The 23,546-nt window shown below is 40.7% G+C and overlaps 1 protein-coding gene and 1 pseudogene across 5 annotated transcripts in view; one reads left to right on the top strand and one right to left on the bottom strand.

Annotated features, from left to right (window-relative positions):
- Positions 1–884, bottom strand: part of BBS9 (Bardet-Biedl syndrome 9) — a 726,661-nt gene extending 725,777 nt beyond the window's left edge. For 3 of the 5 annotated variants that reach the window (XR_010344069.1, XM_064380467.1, XM_012461300.2), the window contains exon 1: positions 377–884. The gene's annotated coding sequence lies outside the window, so the exon portion shown is untranslated. The remainder of the gene's footprint in view (positions 1–376) is intronic. The other 2 variants (XM_064380468.1, XM_064380470.1) reach the window with 1 other exon arrangement.
- A 12,089-nt stretch (positions 885–12,973) lies between these two features.
- LOC135276545 (small nucleolar RNA U13) lies at positions 12,974–13,068 on the top strand (annotated as a pseudogene).
- The last annotated feature ends 10,478 nt before the right edge of the window (positions 13,069–23,546 follow it).

Raw genomic sequence — 23,546 nt, forward strand, 5'->3', positions numbered from 1 at the left:
AAGAGGAGAAACAATAATCCTATTACGAAAAGGATTAGGGAGTATTAGTACATGCATCCTACTTCAGTCGTAGGCTGGGAACTGCTTTGACCATTTCCTCACAAACCTGTTGAAGTGTCTCAGGAGGATGCTTATGCTCCACGTGACATTCCTCAATGGAATCCTTAAAAATTCTCATCCCCTTTTCTCAAAGATGTTCACAGAATCTCACACAATTTGTGCTCCTAGTGTTTGTTTATTTGAATGCAAACATCTTCCTAAGAAATCAATCACCTTACAGCCCCCAAACCATTATATTGCATCGGAGGATCTGGTTCACAAAACATAGAAATGGCATTCATGTGCCCGAAGTTTAACACCAGACAAACAATCTTACCTGATGCCACGTCAGATGAGCTCTGCCCCACCTTTCTGTGAACCTTAGTTCCGCAAAATTCCCTTTATGAACGCCTGACAAGGTCCCAGTGACAGAGCAGAGGGAGCAAGAACGGAGGGTGCAGAGAAAAGCAACCTTTAGCTTTACTATTCCCTCTCGTTCTCGCGTTTGAACTTGTTACACGTCCCGGGCAAAGAGAGAGCTCCACCAGGCAGCACCAGCACCACTAGCTCCACAGAGTTGGAGCAATTCTCCCAAAAAGCTCCCCTGCGCCTCCCGTCACCTCCAGAGAGCAGCAGAGGAAACGGCATCTATCCCTTGGAAGACACCAGGCAGACAAGAACAACTGCAAGTCCTTCTGCTCACACAGAGGAGGAAAGGCTGGAGTAGGCGGTGAGTGGGATGCAGCAGAAACCCGACGGCCGCAGCGGAAGGGACACCTCCCCTCTCCAGCCTAACTCTGAGCCATCTTCGCCCGGTTGTCATAGCACTTACAACGGATGCCACTGCGCAGGTCACGCCGCGCCGCGTCGTCTTCTGGGGGTTGAAGTCCAGAGCGGCTGAGGCGCGAAGGCGGAGACCGACTTCTGAGCGGGCCGCGGTTGGAATCAGATTTCTATTGGGGCGGGGCTCGAGTGAACCACGAACTAGTCTACGGTAGCAGAGAAGGGTAATTACTGCAATCCTCTTTCCCGTCCTGGCAGCAGTTCTTCAAGGAAGGCCCGCCTCCCGCCTGGGCTTCGGGTGCATGCCACGCCCCTCCGGCCGCATGCCACGCCCCTCCGGCCGCGAGCCCTCCCCCTCCCCTCGGCGCGTGTGGGTGGGGCCTAGCGGGGGCGGGGCGTCGCGGGCTTGTCCGTGGTGCTCTAAGATCCCGCGCCTCTGAGAGTTGCTATCGCCGCGAGTCGTCTGCTTTTTTTCCTGCTGGGACGCGCGTGAGGGCCCCGTCCGTGGACCGTGCGGCCGTGACGAGGGTAGGTGGTGTAACGAGCGTCAGCTTGTGCGCCCTGGTGGCGGGGGTAGTGCTGGTCCAGTACATTATTCACATTGAAGACTGGGCACGCAAGACCAAGATCATCGAGATGATGGAGCTTTTAAACAGTTTCCAGTTTTTGCTTTTTTTTACTATTTGAAACAGCGCTGCTTTGAAGTTACTCGTACCTGCGTCCTGATACACACGTGTTAAATATATTTTTTTCGTATATACCTTAGAGTGTATTTCCTGGCATATGGGGTTGGATCTATGTCTTGTCTTTTGTTTTTTGTGTTTTGCTTTTTTTAAAATCTTTGCATTCAAGTTCAATATAGCCAACCTTGAAGGGTTTTGTTTTTGTTTTTGTTTTTTTTTTTTTGCTTTTTTTAATGAATTCTAGCGTAGGCTTTAAATTTCCTGTATTTCACCACAAATCCACATTCCCAGTAGAGAATATCATTCTAGTTTTAGGTTTTGTTTGTTTGTTTTTAACTGAGACAGGGTCTCGCTGACAGGGTCGCCCAGACTGGAATGCAGTGGCACAATCACCGCTCACAGAAGAACTGAAGCCTCAGCTTCCCGGGCTCAAATGATTCTTCCACCTCAACCTTCCTAGTAAGCTGGAACTACAGGCACAGACCACCACGCCCGGCTAATTTTTGTTATTTTTGTAGAGAGGGAGTTTCACCGTATCCAGGTTGCTCTCGAACTCCTGGGCTCAAACGATCCACCCACTTCAGTCACCCAACCTGCTGGGATTGCTGGCCTGAGCCACTGCGCCCAGCCTCAGTAGTTTCAAAAATGAGCTTCCAGTCAAAGCCTTGGAAATAAAACCAGTTTCTAATTGCATTCTGCTATACAGAGAGAGCAGATTATTAGACTATTGAAATGACCTTATTACCATAAGAAGGCTCACAAATGGTTTTCTAATAATGGAGGAATCAAGAGAAAGTTTTTATCTTTGTTTATGCAAGTATACTTAATCAAATTGCTGTAAATTGTAAATCACTTAAGAGACAAGATTTTATTAAATCTGGAAAACATTTGAGTAACAAACCTACAACATTTCAAGTAGAATAAAAACATTGTCTTCATTATTTATTTAAACTCATGTAATTAATTTTTGTTCTGCCTGATCTTGATTAATAGTTTCATGAACCTATTTTTTTATTACAGTTCTGGAAATTGTTATTTTGTACATCGATCTTAAAGTTATCAGAAACCTGTATTTAAGAATACTTTTTAGAGTTGGGCACAATGGCTCATGCCTGTAATCCCAGCAATTTGGGAGGCCAAGGCGAGAGGATCATTTGAGACCAGGAGTTCAAGACCAGCCTGGCCAACATAGCAAAACCCCATCTCTCCTAAAAATAAAAAAATAAATCCATAGTGATAGTGCATTCCTGTAGTCCCAGCTACTCAGGAGGCTGAGGCATGAGAATCACTGGAACTTGGGAGGCAAAGGTCGCAGTGATCCAGGATTGCACCACTGCACTCTAGCCTGAGCAACAGAGCAAGACTCTGTCTCAAAAAAAAAAAAAAAAAAGAGTACTTGTTAGAATATTTTACATGAATCTGTTTCTTAAAAAAAAAAAAATTCAAAACAATAACCATGAATGACAAAACCTTAAAATAGCCATGGTTAAAAAATCTGACGAAGTTAACAATTGAGGAGAACATTTATTTATTACTATTGCATACAGTCTTAAGATTACAACCATAAGTAAGACTGGTAATATAATAGATTTGTATGAATTTTTTTTAAAGATGGAGTCTCACTCTATTGCCCAGGCTAGAGTGCAGTGGCACGTTCATAGCTCACTGCAGCCTGAAACTTCTGGGCTCAAGCAATCCTTCTGCCTCAGACTCTCAAGTAGCTGGAACTACAGGTATGTACCACCATGCTTGGATTCTTTTTCCCCCACTATAGATAGGGTCTTGCTTTGTTGCCCAGGCTGGTCACAAATTCCTGGCTATAAGCAATCCTCTGACCTCAACCTCCAAAAGTGTCGGGATTTATAGGCATGAGCCATCATTCCCAGCAGACTTATATAAACATATAATTTTTCAAACATTCATATCAACATTCCCATAAATGCAAATAAAAGAAAATCAATTATCAGTTATTGTTTGACAATGTTTCTTATAAAATTTACCACATAACCTCTCCAAGATAAGAAAGATATCTTTTAATGCTTTCCAGGAGTCCAACTGGAAAATGCCAAAGTTAATTCTACATTTAAAAAACTTAAATTGGAATTTGATTTTGAAGAAGTTTTTTAAAAGGCTCAAAACACTTTATCAATACAGAATCACAAGCTACTTGTGAAATAAGTCGTTCATATAACCAGAGTGATAAAAAGGCTTAAAAAGATATACAAATAATTATGTTAAAATTATCTTAACCATTTTAAACCTCGGGTTAAAAAAAAAATCTAACAAAAAAATCAACACAGGAAATTATGTTGATAAAATGTATAATCATCCTTAAGCCAGGTACCAAAAAACTAAAGAAAAACTTTCTGCAGTGTGATTGTTTCTCCTTTGGGGAGCTCATTTACATAACCTGGAAGTCTAATCTGATGAAAAAGGTATTTGAATTTAATCAGATACAGGAAGATGTGTCCCAGGTCATGATTATAAAAATTCAGATGTATCAAGAAAAGCCAAGAGTACAGAATCAAGTTACATTGAAAAAGAGCATTGATTTCTAGGCCTTCAGGATAAACATTTTGGTGTCAAGCTGTGCCAGCAGTTAGAACAAAAAAAATTTACAGCAATGCTGAGAAACATTTGCCCTGCCCCCATGGCTCCCTTATGGAGAATACCTTTTACTTTGTAATTAGTGGTAAGCGGGTAACAGCTGCCTACGTGGAATTTTTTTGAGTTATGAGTGAATATGGAACACCTGTTTACTAATAATGGTCACCTGTTAAGTAAGAAGAAATACGTGGATGAGAATCTGCTCGGGGCCTTCAACCTGGATTGCCGTAAGCCCCTGCGGCTCTCAATAGATCCACGTTGCTGCTCTATCTGAGAATCTGTGTCTCATTTGCCTTCAGCGCCGCCTGGGTGGGGGTCTCCCAGCTGAGCTGGTACTCAGTATAGCAACTGATGAAAAAATTGAAGGAGAGAGTTACCATCCCAGGCTTTCTAAAGAGGAGGAAAAGCTGAATGCAATGATATATGACCTACAAATCAAATAGCAAACATAGCATATTTGAACCACTGAGATATGAATCTGAGAAATTTCAAAAGTAAAACTCTACCTCAAGAAATGATATTATCAGACTGGTGCAGTGTCTGTAATCCAAGCACTTTGAGAAGCCAAAATGGGAAGATCGCTTGACCCCAGAAGTTAAAGACCAGCCTGGACAACATGGCAAAATCCTGTCCCTACAAAAAATACAAAAATTAGCTGGTGTGGTTGCATGTGCCTTTAGTCTTAGCTACTAAGGGACTGAGGTTGGAGGATCGCTTGAGCCCAGTAGGTCGAGGCTGCAATGAGACATGATCATCCAACTACACTCCAGTATGGACAACAAAGTGAAACCCTGTCTCAAAAAAAAAAAAGCAATGAAATTGCTATTTTAAATGAAGAAGACAGCATTTTTAAATGTGAAACTAGGGAAATTAAATAAATCTCAGTGGAAACAGAAACTGCCTACAGTTTAGAAGACAGCTGTTAAATCGATTTTAGAGTTCAACATGAAAGCTTCTTATAATTTTATTAGGAGCAGATCAATACTTCAAGAAAATCTTGTTTTAAATTTAGAAGACCAGACTCTGGTCCTGTATCAGTCACCTCCAATACCAATGTTTAAATTTTAGAAAACCACTTACGACTATTTATTTTTAATCCCAGCCAAACTGATTATTCATAAAACTTTTCTCATAGGCCCATTTTTCATAAATGCTCTTTGACTTGTTTAAATATTTTTTTGACCCCCAAATCTTTGTCCTGCCATTTTTCATTTTTTATAAAATCCAATTATTTTATAGGACTAAAATTTACTATTCAAGATTATACAAAAGTATTTTTTCTAAATTCTTTTTTATTAATAGATTAGTACAAAATATATTGTAAGATATATTTTGATTAATATATTTTACAAAATACTATTAATTGTAAAAATACAAATAATAGTATTTTGTAAAAATACTAACTGTATTTGTATTAATTGTAAAAATACAATTAATAGTATTTTTGGTTTCTTAAAGTTCATAAAATTTTAAGTATATTTATGCCTTGTTTTGGCAGAAAGGAGAACTGGACAAAACTCAGCTGACACCTGCCCATGGAGAAAACAGTTAAACCAGCCTTAAGCAGGGAATCACCAATCCCAGCAGCTGGAACTTGAGTTCCCTCAAGCCTCATGACTGTGAGCTAAAGTACTTTGGAGCTGTAAGTAAACTTGAAAGGTAGTCAGGCCACAAGGATCGCAACTCCTAGGTGAGTCCTAGAGCTGAAATTGGCCCAGAGACAGTGGACTGGGGGGTGGGGCACGTGACTTACTGAGCTACCAGCCAGGGCAGTTGTGGGGGTGCTGGCATCAACTCTCACCTTAGTCCAGGCTGCACAGCTTGTGGCTCCAAAAAGAGACCCCTTCCTTCCACTTTAGGAGAGGAGAAGGAAGAATGGAAAGGACTTTGTCTTGCATCCTGGATACCAGCTCACCCACAGCAGGATAGGGCACTGGTCAGAGTCATGGGTCCCCCACCATTCCAGGCCCTAGTTCCAAGATGGTGTTTTTACACACAATGTGGGCCAGTAGGGAACCGGCTGCCTTGAAGAGAAGGACCTAGTTCTGGCAGGATTCATCATCTGCTAACTGAAGAGCCCTTGGGTACTGAACAACCAGCAGTGATACACAGGTACTACATTGAGGGCCTTCAGTGAGACTCAGACTACTGGCTTCACGTGAGACTGAGCACATTCCAGGTGTGGTTGCTATGGAGCAAGAGTCTTTATGCTTGAGAAAAGCAGAAGGAAGTAAAGGGACTCTGTCTTGCACCTTAGGTACCAGCTTAGCCACAGGTGAGTAGAACCCAAAGCAGGCTCTTGGGGTCCCCAATTCCAAGACTTGGCTCTTGGATGGTATTTCTGCACCTGCCCTGGGTCAAAGGAGAGCCCACTGCCCTGAAGGGTGGGTCCCAGGCCAGGCAGATTCACCACCAGCTGACTTAAGAGCCCTTGGGCCTTAAGGGAACATCAGCAGTAGTCTGGCAGTACTCCCCATGGACCTGTAGTGGTGGTGGCCCCAAGGTAAGGCCCCTCTGCCTTTGGAAAGAGGAGGAAATAGTGGAAAGGACTGCATCTTGTGGTTTGGTGCAGCTCAGCCACAGCACACTAGAACACCAAGTAGACTTCTGAGGTTTTTTACTGTAGTCCCTGTCTCCCAGCCAGCACTCCCCAGAACCTGGGGGAATGCATTGCTCTGAAGGGAAGGACATAGGCCTGGCTGGCTTTGCTACATGCTGACTGTAGAGTTCCAGGGTCTTGAGTGAACACAGGTAAGTAGGCAAGCGGTGGTTATAGCAGGCCTTGGGTGAGACCCAGTGCTGTCCTGGCTTCAGGTCTGACCCACTGCAGTCACAGTGGTGGTGGCCACAGGGGTGCTTGTGTCACACTACCTCCAGCTTCAGGTGGCCTAGAACAGAGAGAGAGACTTCATTTGTTTGGGAAAAATTAAGGGAAGAGAATAAGAGTCTCTGCCTGGTAATCCAGAGAAATATCCTGGATCTTTCCCAAGTCTAACAAGGTGGTGCCTCTACAAGTCTTCAAGAACCACAGGATTACTGTGCTTGAGTTGCCCCTAAAGCAGATTAAGCTTTGGATCACAATACCCAAGTCCCTTCAAATACCTGGAAAGCCTTCCCAAAAAGGATGGGTACAAACAAGTCCAGACTATAAACACTATAATAAATACCCAATTCTTAAATGCTCAAACACTAAAGAATATCTATAAGCATCAACACCATCCAGGAAAATATAAACTCACCAAAAGAACTAAATAAGGCACCAAGGACCTATCTGGAGAAAAATAGATATGTGACCTTTTGGACAGAGAATTCAAAATGGCTATGTTGAGGAAACACAAAGAAATTCAAGAAAACAGAAGGAATTCAGAATTCTATCAGATAAACATTACAAAGAGATTAAAATAAATAAAAAAGATTAAGCATAAATTCTGGAGCTGAAAAATGCAATTGGCATACAGAAGAATTTATCAGTCTTTTTTATAGCATAATTGATCAAGCAGAAGAAAGAATTAGTGAGCTTTAAGACAGGCTATTTGAAAATACAGTCAGTGACACTAAAAAACAATGAAGCACACCTACAGAATCTAGAAAATGGCCTCAAAAGAGTAAATGTAAGTTATTGTCCTTAAAGAAGAGAGAGAGAGAGAGATAGGAGTAGAAAGTTTATTCAAAGGGATAATAACAAAGGACTTCCCAAACCTAGAGAAAGATAACAATATCCAAGTACAAGAAGGTTACAGAACAGGTAGATTTAACTCAAAGAAGACTACCTCAGCCAGGCACAGTGGTTCATGCTTGTAATCTTAGCACTTTGGGAGGCCATGGTGGGTGGATCACCTGAGGTCAGGAGTTCCATTCCAGCCTGGCCAACATAGTGAAACCCTATCTCTACTAAAAATACAAAAAAAATTAGTGGGTGTGGTGGCAGGTTCCTGTAATCCCAGTTACTCAGTAGGCTGAGGCAGGAGAATAGCTTGAATCTGGTAGGGGGAGGTTGCCAATCTGGGCAAAAAAGTAAAACTCTGCCTCAAAAAACAAAAAAGACTACCTCAAGGCATTTAATATTCTAACTCCCAAAGACTGAAGATACCTGCTAGGAGTAATACAAGAAAGGAAAGAAGGAAGGAAGAAAAAGATCACAAAACAACCAGAAAACAAACAACAACAATGGCAGGAGTAAGTCCTCACTTATCAATCATAACATTTTATGACTACTGGAAAAGAATTAGAAAAAGTAATATTAAATGTAAATTACCAAACTCTCCAATCAAAAGATATAGAGTGGCTGAATGGATTCAAAAATCAAGATACATTGATCTGTTGCCTACAGGAAATAGTTTTCACCTGTAAAGACACACAAAGACTGAAAATAAAGATATCGAAAAAGATATTCCATGCCAGTGGAAACCAAAAAAAACAGGAATAGCTATACTATTTTGTCTATGTTAGACAAACTATATTTCAAAACAAAAACTATTTTAAAAGTAAAAGAAGGTCATTATATAATGGTAAAGGAGTAAATTCAACAAGAGGATATAACATTTGTAAATATATATGTACCCCACACTGGAGTACCCAAATATATGAAGCAAATATTAGAGCTAAAGAGAGAGATAGATTACCCAAAAATAACAGCTGGAGACTTCAAAACCCCACTTTTAGCATTAGACAGATCAACCAGACAGAAAGCCAACAAAGAAACCCTGTACTTTATCTACATTACAGACAAATGAACCTAACAGATAGCTACACAACATTTCACCGAACAGCTGCAGAATACACATTCTCCTTAACATATGATTATTTTCAAGGGTAGACCATATGTTAAGCCATGAAACAAGTCTTAAAATATTTCAAAAAATTGAAAAAAAAATCTTCTCTGAATTTTGGAAACAGATGAATACATGAAAATTAAGCAATATGCTCCTGAATGACCAGTGGGTCAATGAAGAAATTAAGAAAATTGAAAAAATGTTTTAAACAAATGAAAATGGAAACACAGCATACAAAAACCTATAGGATACAGCAAAAGAAGTACTAAGATGGAAGTTTACAATAATAAGTGCCTACATCAGAAAAGTAGAAAAATTTCAAATAAGAAACCTAATGCTGCAGCTTAAAGAACTAGAAAAACAGGAGCAAACCAACCCCAAAATTAGTAGAAGAAAAGAAATAATAAAGATTAGAGGAGAAATAAATGATTTTAAAATGAAGAAAACAATACAAATGATCAATAAAATGAAAAGTTGGTTTTTCAAAAAGATAAATGAAATTGAAAAACCTTTAGCTAGATTAAGAAAAAAAGAGCAGACCCAGATAAATAAAATCAGAGAGGATAAATGAGACATTACAACTAATTCTGCAGAAATTCAGAAGATCATTAGTGGCTACTGTGAGCAACTATATGTGCCAGTAAGTAGGAAAACCTAGAAGAAATGGACAAATTACTAGACACATACAATCTATCAAGATTGAACCATGAAGAACTCCAAAACCTGAACAGACCAATAACAAGTAATGAGATTAAAGCCACAATAAAAAGTCTCCCAGTAAGGAAAAGCCTGAGACCCAATGGCTTCACTGCTGAATTCTACCAAACATTTAAAGAAGAAATAATACCAATCCTACTCAAAGTATTCCAAAAAATAGAGGAGGAGGAAATACTTCCAGACTCATTCTATGAGGCCAGTACCCTGATACCAAAACCAGACAAAGACACATCAAAAAAAGAAAACTACAGGCCAATATCCCTGATGCATATTGATGTAAAAATCCTCAACAAAATACCAGCAAACCAAATTCAAGAACACATTGAAAGATGATTCATCATGACCAAGTGAGATTCATCCCTAGGATGCAAGGATGGTTCAACATAATGCAAATCAATCAATGTCATTCATCATATCTACAGAATGAAGGACGAGAACCATATGATCATTTCAATTCATGCTAAAAAAGCATTTGATAAAATTCAACATCCCTTCATGATAAAAACCCTCAAAAAACTAGGCAGAGAAGTAACACATCTCCACACAATTAAAGCCATATATGGCAGACCCATACTGAATGGGGAAAAGCAGAAAGCCTTTCCTCTAATATCTGAAAAACAGCAAGGATGCCCACTTCCACCACTGTTATTCAACATAGTACCAAAAGTCCTAGATAGAGCAACCAGATGAGAGAAAGAAAGAAAAAGATATCCAAATCAGAAAGAAAGAAGTCAAATTACCCTTGTTTGCAGATGATATGACCTTATATTTGGAAAAACCTAAAGCACCCACTGAAAAACTATTAGAACTGATACATTCAGTAAAGTTGTAAGATACAAAATCAACATACAAAAATGAGTAGGATTTCTATATGCCAACAGTATACACTCTGAAAAATAAATTTAAAAAGTAATTCCATTTATAATAGCCACATATAAAATTAAATACCTGGGAATTAACTTAGCCAAAGAAGCAAAAGTTCTCTATAATGAAAACTGTAGGCCAGGTGCAGTGGCTCATGCCTGTAATCCCAGCCCTTTGGGAGGCCAGGGCTCCTGAGGTCAGGGGTTTGAGATCAGCCTGGCCAACATGGTAAAACTCCGTCTCTACTAAAAATACAAAAATTAGTGGGTGTGGTGGTGCACGCCTGTAGTCCAGCTACTTGAGAGGCTAAAGCAGAAGAATCACTCGAACCTAGGAGGCAGAGGCTGCAGTGAGCCAAGATTGTGCCACTGTACTCCAGACTGGGTGACTTTGTCTCAAAAAAGAAAAAGAAAACTATAAAACATGATGCAAGAAATTAAAGAGGACAGAAAAAGATGGAAAGATATTCCATGTTCATGAATTGGAAGAATCAATAGCATTTAAATGTTCATATTACCCAAAGCATTCTGCAGAGTCAGTGCAATCCCTATCAAAATACCAATGAAATTTTTTACAGAGATAGAAAAACAATCTTACAATTTATTGGAACCACAAAAGACCACAATAGCCAAAGATGTCCTAAGCAAGAAGAATAAAGCTGGAGAAATCACATTACCTGACTTCAAATTAAACTACAGAGCTATAGTAACCAAAACATCATGGTACTGGCACAGAAAACAAACACATGGACCAATGGGACAGAATAGAGAACCCAGAAATAAATTTGTACGCAGTGAACTCATTTTCAACAAAGGTGCCAAAAACATATGTTGGGGAAAAGACCATCTCTTCAATAAATGGTGTTCGGTAAATTGAATATCCATATGCAGAAGAATGAAACTAGACCCCTGTCTCTTGCCATATACAAAAATCAAATTAAAATGGATTAAAGACTTAAATCTAAGACCTCAAACTATGAAACTACTACACAAAACATTGGGGAAAATACCTAGGACACTGGGCAAAAATTTTTTGAGTAACACCCATAAGCACAGGCAACCAAAGCAAAAATAGAGAACTGGGAACACCTTAAGTTTAAAAAAACTTCTGCACAGAGAAGGAAATAATCAACAAAGTAAAGAGACAACCTACAGAAAGAGAAAATATTTGCAAACTACCCTTTTCACAAGGGATTAAGAAGCAGAATTTATAAGGAATTCAAACAACTCTACAGGAAAAAATCTAATCCAATTAAAAATGGGTGAAAGATTTGAATAGACATTTCTAAAAAGAAGACATGCAAATGGCAAACAGACATATGATCATCAGAGAAACGCAATCAAAGCTACAATGAGATATCATCTCACCCCAGTTAAATGGCTTATACTCAAAAGACAGACAATAATAAATGTTAGCAAGGATGTGGGAAAAAAGGGAGCCCTCATAAACTGTTGGAAGGAATGTAAATTAATATAGCCACTATGGAAAACACTTTGGAGGTTCTTTAAGAAACTAAAAATAGAACTACCATATAATCCAGCAATCCCACTGCAGGGTATATACCCAAAAGAAATGAAATCAGCATAACAAGGAGATGTCTGCACTCATATGTTTGTTTGCAATAGCCAAGAGTTGGAAGCAACCTAAGTGTCCATCAACAGATGAATGCATAAAGAAAAATGTGGTACACATACACAATGGAGTATTATTTGGCCATAAAGAAAGAATGAGATCCTGTCATTTGCAACAACATAGATGGAACTGGAGACCATTATATTAAGTGAAGTAAGCCAGGCACAGAAAGACAAATATTGTATGTTCTTACTTATTTGTGGGATCTAAAAATCAAAGCAATTGAACTCATGGATATAGAGAGTAGGGAAGGTTATCAGAGGCTGGGAAGCACAGTGAGGGGGTGGGGGAAGGTGGAGATAGTTAATGGGTAAGAAAAATAAAAAATATTTTAAAAATAGAAAGAATGAATAACACCTACCATTTGATAGGATAGTATAACACAGTCAGCATAGTCAATAATAATTTATTTGTACATTTTAAAATAACTAAAAGAATATAATTGTGGATTCTTTGTAACACAAAGGATAAATGCTTATGGGGATGGGTACCCCATTCTCCATGATGTAATTATTAAGTTATACAGTCTGTATCAAAACATGTACCCCATAAATATTTACACCCATTATGTACCCACAAAAATTAAAAATAGAAAATTATATATATACATGAACTTACAAATTTATGAAAGATAATTGGATTCAAATTATTTTTCTGAAAAAAATAGCATAAGGTTAAACTTTAAGACTTTTTAAATAGGAAATAATATGAAGTTGGAGAACCAAATTTTGGGTAGATCAGTTTAAGTCAATTACCAGATTGGACAAATAACAATTAGCTCTGAAAATCTGACTAAGTTATACGAGGAGGCCCAAAAGGTAAGAGTATGCACAGTATATTATTTGTCCTTGAAGATGAGAATGTTGCCATTCCTCCATCCTTTTGTAGTTCACAATGATTGGGTGTTCACACGTGTGTGTGAGATGTGCCACCCACTGTTAGGTTGACATTAAAATGTTGCCATTCCTTTTAGTATAGGGAAGGTGTCTTTTATATGGGAATTTCATCTTTTGTTCTTAAGAAATAGCACAAAGGGCAAAATGATTTACTTTGGAATCTGTTGGTTTTCTTGTGTTGTTACTAAAGTAGTTAGTATGTCAGAATAGCTGAGGAGTTTTAGAAGAAATAGTTTAGTTTAGAGATGGATAAACAGAAGGAATTGTAGGAAAAGATCTTGAGAAGAGTCTCAGCCAGTTTTGTTTGAGTGTTTTATAAAAAGGTAATATTAAGAGTCCTGAAAAATTTTTTTGAGCCTCAAGATTTCAATTGAGATATGAGTATTATTTAAAGTGTATGATTTTATTGCCAATATCTTAGTTTAGTTTGAAGAATAATAGACTGTTTGAATAATCCCATAATGTTTCAACATGTTACCAGCTGGAGTCCCAGATAATATTTTGTCATGCTGTGGAACTTTGATTGCCCATTTGTAGCTAAATTAATCTAGATGATTCACTTTATTGCCAAATGCACAAAAGCAAATTAAAACACAAGGACTGAATACACCAGTCACACAGACAGAAAATAAAATATGTACTTAACAAGAAGGAAAATAAGCCACCTTCTCCAAATGAGGGGAAATCCCTACACCTAAACCTCCCAGCTGAGATCCACAGGAAGATGATGACCCTTCCCAGCAGGAGAGCTCCCAGTGGGGGTAAGATGGCTCTCGGAAAAAAGTGAGGAAGGTTCCTCCTCAATCAAATTCCAAATAAAATTTGGAATTTGACCAAAGTCAGAAGTTTGGTTGAAGAGAGACTCACCAAAGGGAAAAGAGGCAACTCAGGGAAGCAGGAGGCTCCAGGGGTTCAACGATGGGCACCTCTCATCATAGTTCCAGGCGCTGAGATTTTCCCCTAGATGAGGCAGCTTTGGATCCATACTTCTGACACCAAATATATTTCAGTCAAATATTTAGAGAGAATAATAAATATGAATCTCTAAGGTTAAAATGTTTTATTAAGGAAACAATAATTATAATTCAGGTCATACACACAGGCCAGATGATCTTTGGTTTGTGAGATGAGCAAAAAGAAAGTTCAAAGTTTTATCAAAAAGAGAAATGTTGGCCAGGCGTGGTGTCTCATGCATGTAATCCCAGCACTTTGGGAGACTGAGGCAGGAGAATCCCTTGAACCCAAGAGTTTGAGACTGGCCTGGGCAACATAGAGAGACCCTGTCTCTATTTTTTTTAAATAAATAAATAAGAAAGATAATTGTTATGTAGTGTTTGAAAGAAAGCTCGGGGGGGAACAGTGGCTCATGCCTGTTATCCTAGCACTTTGGGAGGCTGAGGGAGGCAGATTGCCTGAGCTCAGGAGTTTGAGACCAGCCTGGGCAACACAGTGAAACCCTGTCTCTACTAAAAATACAAAAAATTAGCCAGGTGTGTCAGTGTGCACTTGTAGTCCCAGCTACTTGGGAGGATGAGGCAGGAGAATCGCTTGAACCCCGGAGGTGGAGGTTGTAGTGAGCCAAGATTGCACCACTGCACTCCAGGCTGGATGACAGAGTAAGACTCCATTGCTGGAACGAAAGGAAAGAAAAGAAAAGAAAGAAAGAGGGAGGGAAAGAAACAGAGAGAGGAAGGGAGGGAGGGAGGGAGAAAGAGAGAGAGACAGAGAGTGAGAGAGAAAGAGAGAGGGAGAAAGAAAAAGAGGGAGGGAGGGAGAAAGACAGAGAGTGAGAGAGAAAGGGAGAAAGTAAAAGGAAGGAGGGAGGGAAGAAGAAAGGGAGAAAGAGAGTGAGAGAGAAAGAGAAGGAGGGAGGGAGAAAGAGAGAGAAAGAAAGAGGGAGAAAGAAAAAGAGAGAAAAAAAGAAAGCAAGCAAGTTCATTGGCACTAAAGAAGCTTTTGGGAGCCAGCAAGCTCTGATAGGTGAGTGACTGCAGTAGTTAAAACTAGTCGCAGAACCAGGGCAGGTGTTTCAGCGGCTACCAGGCAAAACTGATTTTAGAGTTAAGCAGTCAATTTTAGCAGCTGGGCTTCTGGAAAATTTAATTCTTGGAGCAAGTCCTATGACCCCAAGTGCTCTTCTCCCCCACCCCTTGATTCTCTTTTACATGAGTATGACAAAAATTACCCAATTTGTATAACTAACTTTCACACAAATGTGAGACTGGTACTAGAAGGAAGGAAAGGTTATTGGAATAAGAAAAAGAGGGAAGTGAGAGAGAAAGATGGCAGGGAGAGAAAAACAGAAGATAACAATCAGTGAGAATGCAGAGGCAGGGTCCAGAAAATGTGGTAAAATCAGACAGAAGGACACAATGAGAGGAATAGCAAGAAGATCTGAGGCTGAGGGGAGATCCCTTCACCTCCTTCAATTTCATCTCCTCTCTCCCTGCTTCCAGATGGGAAAGAGGTTGAAGAAGGAAAAAAAATGAAATAAAATACCACAGAGCTGGGAAAATAACTCCCTTTTTAGTTCCCAGGATCTCTGCTATCTGTTAACCTTGAAAGAGCTGCAAATGAATGTTATCTCTGCTGGCTGGAGCCCGGCACTGGTTCACGTCCCCACGTCTCCACGGACCAGACTACCTCCTGGAAACACCTCTGCGAACAAACAGCTTGTTGCTTTTGTCTTGTCTCTGTAAGCTCCCTCCCCAGCTGGTCCCTGCTCAGGCTGCATATGAATTAGCAAATCAGTGAAGCTAAAAGATTGTAAGGTCTGACGTCCAGCAAATGAACAATGACATAGTTCCACCTCAGTGTCACCTTTAGCACTGTAAACCTATAAAAGGGGAAAGAAGCTGCTTCTCAGGGAGCTTGGTGAATGAGGCTGTAGCCCCCCACAGCTCCTGGCTGAATAAAAAGCCACTTCCTTCCTCAGTCTGGTGTTCAAGAGGTTTATTCCCCGCCACTCCTGCTTCAAGGCCAAGGTGGGCGTGGGAAGCAGCATGGAGGAGTGGGGAGAAAGGGATCTGAAAAAGGACTGGTCTGAATCAAAGTCAGTAAACCACGTTCTATCAAATCCACCTCAGAAGACACAGGAAGTTCAAGTGTTAATGGTAAAAATCTAACATAATCCAATAAGGCCGGGCCCTAAAAAAAAATTTCCACCTTTCATTGAGCCTGAAATAAAGGCAGTTTTGTGAATCAGAAAACTCCTATGGTTTTGAAAGCAGTAAACCCTGGAGGCTAAGCTACGCCAGTTGTTAACTTTCACGTGGCACACACTGAGGAGGGCTAAAGAAGTAACCAGCCTTAGATCACTTGAGGTCAGGAGTTCGAGACCAGCCTGGCCAACGTGCTGAAACACCATCTCTGCTAAAAATACAAAAATTAGCTCAGGGTGGTTGTTCTCGCTACTTGAAAGCCTGAGGCACGAGAATCACTTGAACCTGGGAGGTGGAGGTTGCAGTGACCAGAGATCATACCACTGCACTCCAGCCTGGGTGACAGACAGAGTCTCGAAAAAAAGAATAGAAGAGAAGGGAAGGAAAAGGAAGGAGAGGGGAGGGACCAGCCAAGGAAAAACACCTCCTCACCCCCATCAACATAGCAAGGCTCCATCTGTATTTTTTTTTTAATTATTAAATAAATAAATAGAAAAAACATTCCCCAAAAATCCATCTGAGCTGATTTGAGGCCAATGGGACATCAGAGAAATTTGTTTCCAGCAGCTTCCTATCCTCTTCTTTACCAAGAGATTCTTCAAGGGTTTCCAAGAGATTCTCCCACTCCCACTATTCCCACTATTGCCATCACACCTAAATTCAAGAGGTTTGATGAAAAACTCTGGACTAGAAATCAGACCATTTGGTTGTAGTGCCACACCCTCCTTCTGAGCCTCAATTTCCTTATCTTACATTGTCTTGCATGGCCCCATAGGGTATCTGTGAGAATCAACTGGGCAATATATGGGGGCAGTGGGAGATCTGCACAGCACTATATAAATGTAAGGAATCACATCAATCTATGAGTTATAGAAGACACAACTCAAAATCACTTCAATAATTAAGAATGTACTCTCCCCTAGAATAAGAAGTATGGAAGGGCAGCAGCACCAGGACTGGTTCATCAAATGTCTCTATCACATCCCCAAGGACCCAGGGGTCTCCTTCTGTCCTCTGCCATCCTCTGGGGTTTAGCTACTGCCCCTCATGTTTCCATCATGGCTGCCGCAGATTCAGCTACCACATGCAGGTAACAACATCCAGAGGCAGAAAGGGGATCTTTGACACTCCCAAGCATCATTTATTAAGAGCAAAGACAGGCCGGGCGCGGTGGCTCAAGCCTGTAATCCCAGCACTTTGGGAGGCCGAGGCGGGTGGATCACCAGGTCAAGAGATCGAGACCATCCTGGTCAACATGGTGAAACCCCGTCTCTACTAATACAAAAAATTAGCTGGGCATGGTGGCGCGTGCCTGTAATCCCAGCTACTCAGGAGGCTGAGGCAGGAGAATTGCCTAAACCCAGGAGGCGGAGGTTGCGGTGAGCCGAGATCGCGCCATTGCACTCCAGCCTGGGTAACGAGCGAAACTCCGTCTCAAAAAAAAAAAAAAAAAAAAAGAGCAAAGACAACCTTACCCTAAAAGCCACCTTATCAGACCTCTCCTCAGACCTCATTAGCTAAAATTGCATTGCAGGTCCATTGCTTAAAACAATCAGTGGAAAGGGGAACAGAATTACTATGACTGGCTTAAAACAAGTGAAGATTCACCTCCAGAGAGGAGTGAAGAGGCCTCCACTCTCTAACCAACCTCCTGTAGGATTCCTGAACAAAATCAAAGCTGGTAGTAAGGAAGAGAAGGAGAAATGTCAACTGAGTTGCCAAACGTTTTCCCCAGAATACCAATTAAGTTTGGTATCTGCCCTTCCTCCCTCAGTCTTTTGTACCTGCAAGCCTAAAATAAAGCACATTGTCTGCCATTTTTACCTCTGATCCTACTGGTTACCAACTATTGATGGTTAGAAATAATTTTTCTTTTTTCGAGATAGGGGCGTACTCTGTCACCCAGGCTGGAGTGCAGTGGCACGATCATAGCTCACCATAGCCTCCACCTCCTGGGGTCATGCAGGCCTCCCACCTAAGCTCTGCAAATACCTAGGACTACAGCCACAAGCCACCATGCCTGGCCCTTGAAGTAATTTTAACAGCTGGTTTCAGGACATGACCAAGGGGCTTCTGATCTACTGCGCTGCAGAAGACTGTCGACATGCACATCTGCAGGCTCACTTCACCACGAGAGTTCCTTGAAGACTAGTATTTTGGGTAGGAAAAAAAGATTTTGCAATGTACTCTCTAATCTAGACACGTATTAGAATGTGATCTTTCACTTCTACTACTGTTTTCCTTTCCCCATCTCCCCAGTGTTGAAAGATCATTAGTAAGATAAGAGCTAGTAAAAATACACCTTAGCAGCAAAACAATGGTGTCAAGTTTACACTGTGAAGGGTGGTCAATACAAGCAGGAGGAAGTCTACTCTTTTTTTAGTTTTTCCATTCTGAAAGGTTTAAAACCTGTCCAGTAGCACAGACTAAGGACCAAGTTCAGCTGCCCCACCACAATTGGGCCAACACCAAGGCTGCTTGGCTGGCTTCAAGAATGAATCTCTGGTATCTTGGAGGTAGGGGGCAGAAGAATAAAATGAAAAACAGAAGGGTTCATAGGCAGGAGGGTACAACAGAAAGAGCACAAAGAGAAATCAGCAAATATCAAATCACAAAAGAATTTCAGAGTCAGCTCCCAAACTGCCATAGCAGCCTTACGAATCATACTCCTTTCTTCCCCTAAAAAGAGGATGCCCAAGATGGACATTAACTCAACCCAAGTGTATAACTAAGGTCCTAAGAACTGGTCAATTTGATCTGCCACTCTGTTAGGGTCATCTAGTAATGGCTTAAGCTCCTTTTTAAAATTCTGGACTTCTGAACTGGTTAACAGAGCATTTACAAAGCCAATGCCCACCGCCCCCCAACCTGGTGGTACCTCTTTCAAAGGGAAGAGAGTCGGGGCTGACTCTTTAGGTGTGGAGGGAAGTGGGAAATTCTGAGTATCTTTTTTACATTGTTCTACCTCATGCTGGAGTCCTGTTAGAGGGGTATTTAGGTTGGGATGGAACAGGCTCATGGGATAGTAATTCCCAAGAGTCAGGGTTATAAGGAGGAGGGATAACATAAGCAGGGGAAGAATTCCGAATGGGATCTGAAGTGGCAGCGGCTGCTTGAAGAGGAGGAGGATTGGGGACACTGAGTCGGGGAAGATAACCTAGGGGATCCCGTGCACTGGACTCTTTAGACATGGGAACTGGCTTCTGTGACTTTTCATTCTGAGGTGCCAGATTGGATTCTTCCCTATTTGTTTTTAAAGGAAAAAAGGAGGACAAGTCTCTGCCTCCAACAAAGAGCATAGTCCAGTTCTTCTTGAGACACTGGACTTTTATTATTAACATATTGGATTAGAAGCTTACATCTTCATTTGACCCAAGCTTTGGCCAGATGATTGAGGGTTTGAGGATGGGTCCTTGAGTCCAAATGAAACAGCAATATTTTATCATCTCTTGCTTTTTCTTATATTTAGTTCTTTCACTATCCTTCCAGTGTTTTAACATGAGACCTAGGGGGCTATCAAGGGGAATATCCTTGTTACCATCTTTGTCCTTCTTGCTCCCTGTCTTGCTTGGGGTATTCCCCATCTTCCTAGTCTTGGGGTGAGGTCCAGTTTCCCCTACTGGAAATTTCTCGCCTCTTGGGGTGAGGCCTAATTTCCCCTACTGGACATTTCTCATCTTTTAGGGTGAGGCCCAATTTCCCTTATTGGAAATTTCTTGCCTCCCCTACTATTGGAGGTTTGTGTGAGGTTCAGTCCCCCCCAGTGGAGATGTCTCACCTCTTTTTAACCTCCAAGCCACCCCAACCAAGAATACTTCACCTCCCCCCTGCAGCTTTTCTTGCCTTGATATACTCTGACCAAGGAATAGTTTACTGCCACTCCCACGGCTTTTTTTTATCTTGGTCCCTACCACCAAGAAAATACTTTACCAGCTCCCTCAACATCTTTTCCTTGGTCTGTACACAGAGTTGCTTAGTTGCTGCAGTTTTGTAGGCCTTTTTTTTTTTCCCGTGTTGCTGAGAGGCTGGGCTTGTTCGTCACATTGGGTAGGTCTCCATCCCTTGCCCAAGAGGCTGCCATAAAATGAAGCAGCAGGACATGACTCCTCACAAGAGAGGGTCCGAGACCACCCGGAGGAGAACGGTGAATCCCGGAAAAGCCCCCAGAATTGTTATAAGTAAAATTTCAATGCTGCAAAATAAATAACACTCAAAGATAAATCCTCTTAGCAAGGTAGTTTTCTTCTATAGAAGGGTGTGGCCCATGGATGGAACAATGGTGACCACACATTTGGACAAGTGGGGAAAAGGGGTATATTTATGCCTGACCAGGGTCGCCTCTACTGCTGTGTCATTCCCCTATTGGCTAGACTGCACAAGCTAGACTAATCCCGATTGGCTATTGGGGTCTGAGCCAGAGTGGCAGGGTGGGTGGTTTTGCAGGAAGGACGGTTACCAGCAGGTCAGAACAGGTAGCCGGGGGTGACCTAGGTCAAAGAAGGTGACCAGAGCAGGTGACTGGAGCAGGTGACCAGAATGAGTCAGGATGGAGCTGGAGGCCAGGGGAACAGATGTGAACTACTGATTAGAACCGGTGAAGAAGGTTGTTTACTGGAACTACAAGGAAGTTGAACTTTAAAATGAAGAACAAATAATTGAACATAACAACATACTGATTCTTTGAAGAGAAATTTAGAACTCATTGTATCCAATAATTCTAAAAATTAGATAACCTAGATGAAAAAATAAAAAGATAATCTAGATGAAATGAAAAACCTAGACAAAATAGAAATGAAAAACACCAAAACTACCAAGACTAAATCATGGAGAAATAAAAAATATGATTAGTTTTATAACTAGTAGGATTGAATCAGTAATCAAAAAATCTCCCAACAAAAAAAAACCACTAAATCTAATATCTTCACTGGTGAATTTTACCAAACACTTAAAGAACAAACAACAATCCTTTTCAACCATTTCTAAAAAGTTGAAGAGAAGGGAAAACTTGCTAAGTCATCCTGAAGCCTGCAGTAACCTGATACCAAAGTCAAAGACACTACCAGCTAAAAAACCTACAACCCAATATCAACATTATTGCAAAAATTCTCAACAAAATACTAGCAAAATGAATTTAATACCTTATTAATAGGATTGTACACTATGACCAAATGAAATTTATTCCTGGAGTGTAAGAATGGTTCAGCATATGAAAATCAATAAATTTGATATATCACATTAATAGAATTAAGGAGAAAAAACACATAATCACCTTAAGTGATGCAGAAACAGCACTAGACAAAATTCAACACCCTTTCAAGCTAAAAACATTCAACAAACTAGGAATAGAAGGAAACTACCTCAATAAAATCAGAGCCATATATGAAAAACCCACACCAAACATTATACTCAATAGTGAAAGACTTAAAGCTTTTCAAGGCAAGGATGTTCACTTTTGCCACTTCTATTTAACATAGTACTGGAAGTTCTTGCCAGATAACAAGCAAGATAAACAGAAAGCATCATGGTGAAACTCTGTCTTTACAAAGAATACGAAAATTAGCTGGGCATGGTGGCATGTGCCTGTGGTCCCGGCTATTCAGCTATTCAGCTGTTCAGGAGGCTGAGGTGGAAGAATCACTTAAACCCAGGAGGTCAATGCTGCAGTGAGCCATGACTGCCCCACTGCGCTCCAGCCTGGGTGACAGAGCGAGACCCTGTCTCAAATTTAAAAAAGAAAAAAAAAAAAGAAATAGAAGGCATCTAAATTGGAAAGGCAGAATTAAATTATGTCTGTTTGCAGATGATATGATCTCAAATGTAGAAAACCCTACAGAGTCCACATTAAAAAAAAAACTGTTAGAACTGATAAATTCTGCAAAGTTACAGGATACAAAATCAACACATAAAAATCAATTGTGGTTCTACATGCTAACAACTAATAATCTGAAAAAGAATTTACAAAAACAATTTCAACTACAATAGAACTTTTAAAACTCTTAGAAATTAACTTAAGAAGGTAAAAGACTTGTACAATGGAATCTACAACATTGCTGAAAGAAACTAAAGAAGACATAAATAAATGAAGACACATCCTATGTTCTTGGATTGGAAAACTTAATATTGTTAACATGTCAATACTACTCAGTGATCAATAGATTCAGTGCAATCCCTGTCAAAACCTGAATGACATTTTTGCAGAAATAGAAAAGCTTATTCTAAAAGTCACATGGAATCTAAAGGGACCCTGAATCGCCAAAATGATCATGAAAAAGAACAAAGCTGGAAGCATCATACTTCCTGGTTTCCAAACTTACTACAAAGCTACAATTATTAAAACAATATGGTACTGGCAAGAAGATTAATTGGTAAAATAGCTCAAAAATAAATCCTCACATATATGGTCAAATGACTTCTGGGCAGTTTGCCAAGACATGTTTTGTAAAGCATTAAAGATCACTTATTGGCCCAGAAAATTTCAATGAATTGTCTAATTGGTTCATGCGTGAATTCCATCCCAGATGAAAACCTGATTTACAAGTTTTGGGAAATATCAGTGTAACTTTGTATATCTGTTCATAACCCTTTGGTATCTATTTGGATTTTCTTTAATAAATTTGAAAAAGCTCTTCATATGTCTTTACTATTGACAACATAGAATACCACGTGTGAGGCAAATATTTTTGTATGTTGTTATTTTTACTTTCTCTGTGGGGTTTTCCCCCATTTTTAAAAAAACTAAAAGAATATCACATGCAGTTTTGAAATTAAGCCTAGTGAAGCACCTAATGCTGCTGAATCCTAGCTCTACACTACTACATCTTTGAGAATGGTGCTTAGCTCTCTGGGCCTCCTACTTGACAACAAAACAAGGATTCTTCCTCCCACCTCAGCATTCTTCATATCTGGGACTACAGGCGTGTGCCACCACGCCCAGATAATTTCCGTATTTTTGCATAGAGATGGGGTTTTGCCATGTTGGCCAGGCTGGCCTTCTAAGAGATCCACCCACCTGAGCCTCCCAAAGTCCTGAGATTACAGGCATCAATCACCACGCCCAGCCTTGACTATGTTTTAAGCATGGGTCACCTGCTTTGGAAAACTGGAGAATTTATATGCAGAGTATTGCTTTCTTCCAAAGATGGCTGAATCCCATTACTAAGTAATAAGCAGCTTCTGTGTGTCTGGTCACTGGGGACATACAAACATGACTTGCACAGGACCCCTTGCCTCCAGGGGGCGGGGACCTCAAAGGGGCAGTCTGGGCCCCGGGAGGTGGGTGTGACCGGGCGGGAACCCGGAGGCTCCTGGAATCTCACCCAGGCTCCCAACCAGCGCCCCGCCCTGCTTCGGCTCCAGCTAAACGGCGCTCCCCGCCCACCGGGAGCAGCGGGA

Source organism: Aotus nancymaae, unplaced genomic scaffold (assembly GCF_030222135.1).
Source record: "Aotus nancymaae isolate 86718 unplaced genomic scaffold, 86718_ANA_hifiasm-v0.15.2.pri h1tg000025l, whole genome shotgun sequence".
NCBI lineage: Eukaryota > Metazoa > Chordata > Mammalia > Primates > Aotidae > Aotus > Aotus nancymaae.